This window comes from Anastrepha obliqua, chromosome 6 (assembly GCF_027943255.1).
Source record: "Anastrepha obliqua isolate idAnaObli1 chromosome 6, idAnaObli1_1.0, whole genome shotgun sequence".
Classification (NCBI taxonomy): domain Eukaryota; kingdom Metazoa; phylum Arthropoda; class Insecta; order Diptera; family Tephritidae; genus Anastrepha; species Anastrepha obliqua.
In genome coordinates, this window is record NC_072897.1 from 62,609,560 (window position 1) to 62,615,559 (window position 6,000).

Consider the following 6,000-nt stretch of genomic DNA (forward strand, 5'->3'; position numbering starts at 1 on the left):
AGGCCGAAATACGTGAGTGCGAAGAGCTTGAGATGCTGGCCAACAGGAACAATGCCTGAAAATTTTACCAGAAAGTTCGGCGGCTTACAGAAGGTTTCAAGACCGGGGCGTTTTCCTTTAAGAACAAAGACGGCGAACTGGTGACTGAAATCCAGAGCAATCTAAAATTACGCAGGAAACACTTCTCGAACCTGTTAAACAGTGATAGCTGCGAATGTCACAGAGAATGTGAAGATCCTGATACCCCAATCGTCGACGTCGGAATTGACGTTCCGCTACCCGACCATGACGAGGTGAGAAGAGCGATAACGCGGCTAAAGAACAATAAAGCCGCGGGCGCCGACGGACTGCCGGCTAAGCTATTCAAACATGGCGGCGAGGAGCTGGTAAGGTGCATGCATTAGCTTCTATGCAAAATATGGTCAGATGAAGGCTTGCCTGCCGATTGGAATTTAAGTGTGCTCTGCCCACTCCATAAGAAGGTTGAACCTGCAATCTGTGCCAATTACCGCGGGATTAGTCTTCTAAATATCGCCTGTAAGGTTCTAGCGAGCGTATTGTGTTAAAGGCTGAAGCCCACCGACAACCAACTGATTGGATCTTATCAATGTGACTTTAGACCTGGAAAGACTACCATCGACCAATACGCAAACTCTTGGAAAATACCAATGAAAGGAGAATCGACACACACCATCTTTTCGTCGATTTCAAAGCTGCATTCGACAGCACGGAAAGGAGGGGGCATGGGGTGGGGGTATCTCCACAAAACTAATACGGCTATGCAAGACGACGTTGCTCAACACCAGCAGCGCCGTTAGAATTGGGAAGGACCCCTCCGAGCCATTTGATACCAAACGAGGTTTCAGACAGGGTGACTCGCTGTCGTGTGACTTCTTTAACCTGATGTTGGAGAGCATCGTACAATCGCTCAGGCCCAATATTTTATAAGAACGTACAATTGTTGGCGTTTGCCGATGATATCGATATCATCGGTCTTAACAACCGCGCTGTTAGTTCTACCTTCTCCAAACTGGATAAAGGGGCACAGCAAATGGGTCTGGTGGTGAACGAGGACAAAACGAGGTAACTTCTGCCTTCAAACAAACAGTCAGCGCACTCGCGTATCAGCACCCACGTCATTGTAGACAGTTATAATTTCGAAGTTGTAGTAGACTTCGTTTATTTAGGAACCAACATTAACACCGATAACAATATCAGCCTTGAAATCCAACGTAGAATCTCTCCTGAAAGCAAGTGCTTCTTTGGACTAAGTAGGCAACTGAGCAGTAAAGTCCTCTCGCGACACCCCTACCTTTGTAACAGCCACTAAGAGGAAAGTTCTGGACATCACATGTGTCAACGAACGGGGAGCAGAAATTATTAAAGACTGGAGAGTGTCTAAAGACAACTCCTTCTCAGACCATAGGTACTTAACGTACAGCATTGTCTTACCAACGAAACTGTGCAAACCGGTCGTGAACCGCAGACGCACAAACTGGGGAATACTTGAAAACATAGTAGCAGCAACCTCTCTGGCATGACATACCAAATTATCTCCGAGCTACAACTCGACTCGACTGTTGATGAACTGGTTTCAGCATTTCAACATGCTGTGAAAGCAGCATGTCCTCCGAGGACGAAAAGAGGAAAACCGAAACCTCCATGGTAGTCCACTGACATAGCCGACCTAGGAAGGGAATGCAGAACTAAGTACAATGCAGCGAGGAGAACCAACTTGTGGGACAGGTACAAAGACTACCAACGCAGATTTCAGTATGCCATTAGGGCAGTAAAAACGCCGTCTTGGAGAGATTTCTGTGAAAAGATAGGAAGCAACAACTTTTGTTACCTCATGAAAGACGACGGTAATTGGGCAACTAATAGTGAACAAACAGTAGAATTATTATTGCAGACACACATTCCAGGTTGTCTATGCAATGAAGACGGTAGAACTCGTGCTATAGTGCAAATCCAATAGATTTGGTAACGGAGGACAATATAAAATTTGCCATTGGCAGTTTCAAACCTTATAAACAACCGGGACCAAACGGAATTATTCCCGCTGACCTGCAACACACAATTAGTATTATTGCACCTATATTCGCCTCAATTTTTGAGGCAGAAGAAATTGGCTGAAGTAAAAGTGGTCTTCATTCCCAAAGCAGGAAAAACCACACATACGAAACCGAAGGACTACAGGCCGATTAGCCTATCCTCCTTCCTGTTAAAAACGCTAGAACGATTGCTAGATGGGCAGATCAAAGGAAAGATTAGCAACAAGCTATCACCTTCTCAACATGCATACAGCAAAGGCAAATCAGTAGAGACAGCACTCCACTCGCTAGTCGACACAATTGAGAAATCATTTCACTATAAGAAGTTCTCTCTTGCCGTCTTTCTAGACATCGAGGGTGCTTTGAGTAACATACACCTGGAAGCAATTACCATGTCGCTAACGGAAATGGGAGTAAACAGAGCGCTCGTCTCGCTCATAGATCGAATGCTAGTCGGGCGGACGATACGCGCAGATTTGGGTGAAACATCCATTAAGAAATTTCCGATCAGGGGTACACTTCAGGGTGGGGTAATTTCCCCACTTCTGTGGAACCTGACCGTCAATAATCTCCTTCAGAAACTGGACAAAATGGGAGGCAAGATAATTTCATATGCTGATGATATTGTATGGCAATCTCTGGCAAACACCTTCCAACTATGTGTGATCTTCAACAAAGAGCTCTCAACAGACTATCACTATGATGCAAAAGTCGAGGACTAGAAGTAAGTCCAGAAAAAACGGAACTTATACTGTTCAGCGGAAAACATAGAACACCTGCTCTTCAACAAATACTTTTAGGGGAAACCCCTTAAGGTAACAGAAGATGCTAAATATCAAGGACTTGTACAGAATAGGAACCTCACAGTGAGTCATGGGGGCTCACAGTCATAAATAGAGTACGCAAAGCTACGACGGCGCTATTCTCCTGCGGAAGGTTCATTGGGAAAAAATGGGGTTTGAAACCCAGAATGATACACTGGTTATATACAGCAGTAATTAGACCAGAGACTTGCATCTCTTCTTATAACCGATGAAATGCCAACCACACCATCGAAAGCACTATATGTGATTTTAAACTTCCTTGCGCGCAGTGCAGCAATAAACCTGACCACTTTAAGTAAGTGGTCAAACACAGACTATGGCCACAGTAAAATCCTGGATGGCACGTTGGGGCTTCCCGGAGAGGTGGACTATACAGTCCCGCCTATACTTGCCCCTACAACGTTCGTGACCCTCCTACCCTCGAGGGAAGAGTGGGAACGGAAACAGGAAGACAGGGCGAGTCCATCCATGTAAACATAGATGGCTCAAAGCTCGATGGCAGTTTAAGCGGAGGTGTATATTCCGAGCATCTGGGGATCTCCTTCAGTTTTCGGCTTCCCGACTACTGTAGTGTCTTTCAGGCTAAACTGATGGCAATAATGAAAGCCGTGACAATGGTACAGTGTGATACGATACCTGGAGATGATATCTACATTTTCAGTGATAGCCAGACGGCGATAAAATCCCTCACGCGCATCTCTTAACGAGATGGCTGAGTAATTTCGCCAAATGATAGCATGTGTTCCTGGCCATTGCGCCAATGAGGGCAACTGTAGAGCCGATGAACTAGCGAAATTCGGTACCAAATTGACTGATGAATACATAGAAAATGAAAATGCAAACATGTAGACTACGTATCCGCGAGGAAATTGTAAGAGTAACGAGTGAAAGATGGCGTAACGAAGCCACTTGCAAAATAGACCGGCAGATGTGGCCGTCTCTCAATGCTAAACGCACAGAACTTCTACTAAGAAGAGATAGGCATAGTCTTAAAATACTGATTTCAGTTATTACGGGGCACTGCCTAATCGGTAGGCACGCCCAGAGAATGGGTGTGCAAACACGTGACTTCTGCAGAAGTTGTCTAAACGAGGAAGAGGAAGAGACGATCCCGCACCTTCTGTGTCACTGTCCTGCTCTATCCAGACGTAGACTCGCCATTTTGGGCGAACATTTCTTTAATGAATTAGAAGATCTCGGCTCTGTCGAAATTAAGGATCTTACGAAATTCTTGAAAAGTGCACATTGGTTTCGGGAGGCATAAGGGCTAGTTCCCCACGCGGCATTATAATGTGCCAAGAGCCTGAGTGTGTCATAAAGTGGACAACCGGTTCAACCTAACCTAACTTATGGTTATGCCCGAATAGTAATTCTTCTGCTCTCCACTTTTCTTTGAAAACCTTTCTATACATTTACTGGATGTGAATTAAAACCATAGTGGTGTAATCGTTCCCTCCGGTCCTTAATCTTAAGTGGGACATAGGGCATCAAGAGGTGTATACATAGTAAAAATAAGCAACAAAATACTACTGAAGAAACTATAACGATATTTTTACAAAAAAAGTACCTTATCTTGTTACATAACCTCAAATATAGCAAAAAAGTCGTTCCCTTAACAAAAGAGTTTCTCTTAACAAAAAACTCATAAAGTAAATTGTACATAAACATAACACACTTATTAAAAACAAAACGCACATTTCAGAGACAATTTGTCAAGCATATAAAGTTCTTTAAGTAATTCAATAAAAATTTGGTATTTTATTTTGTTTAAATGGGCACTTTAGTCCGTTTTTATATCCAAAGCTAGGGAACACTGCAGTAGCGAGAGAGAGATTTGACTGCTGAAATCAGAAGATCACCAACAACAGCTAAAATCGCGGGCAATGCGACCAGATGTTAAAAAAAAGTAAAGCTAAATAAAACTGTGTGAATTGTTGTACTAGTTTTTAAAACATGTATATTTTACGGCTGCCGCCGTAGCGCTGGTGCGTGACTACCATTCGGAATTCACAGAGAGAACGTAGATTCCAATCTCGGTGAAACACCAAAATTAAGAAAACACATTTTTGTAATAGCGGTCGCCCCTCGGCAGACAATGGCATACCTCCGAGTGTATTTCTGCCATGAAAAAGCTCCTCATAAAAATATCTGCCGTTCGGAGTCGGCTTGAAACTGTAGGTCCCCCCATTTGTGGAGCAACATCACAAGACGCACGCCACAAATAGGAGGAGGTGCTCGGCCAAACACCCAAAAAGGGTGTAAGTGCCAATTATATATATATATATATATATATATATATATTTTTTTTTACAAAATTTTAAAAATTACTTTTAATTAGAACAGGCTAGAAAAATGTCATGAAGAGAGAACTATAACTCCGAGACTAAAAACAAAAACAACAAAAAAATGCTAAATCAAGTTACGAAAATGGTAATCAGGCCGGGCTGTGCTACTACGACGTAACTCATTGTCAAATTCGCTGAGACCAAAGTAACGGTACCACGATAGGCGCCATCTCATTATTCTTTCCTTCATGTTTTGCGTTCATGTACTTTTTTTTATATTTTTCTCTTTGGGAGAGAATTCTCGGAAATTAAGTTACTGGATAATTTTTAGATGAACAGATCTTGTATGCTCATCTGTATGTACGCTTGCTCTGTGCTTACGCAGAGACAAGTCGACAGAGCAGTGCTTCGTGTCGATTTATTTTTGTGTATACGAGCAAAGCATCGTTGCTCGCCTCGTAATGCTCTTGCTCTAATTTTCACCCGACCTCCCGCATCCATATGCCCGTTTGCAAAAAATTTAGTGATTTTGACTCTATCTTATTACGTATTCAATGGTTGCAGCGTACGTCGAAAAAAAAATTTGTCTGTGTGTGGGGTGTAACTATTAAAAGAAGAGGATAGCCAAATCAGCGCGTCGAGTTATAGAGACGAGTAACGATGGCTTAATTGGTATACAGTGTAAAAGGAAAATAAACGACGCACACTGCTACGACTCCACATAAAAAGAGTGCAAAAATAGGAACATGGACGGATTTTGCTAAAAGAATGCTCCCAAAAACCATTTTGTTTTTCAATCTCACATTTGTGATATTTGCCTGCGCAGAAAGCACTGTG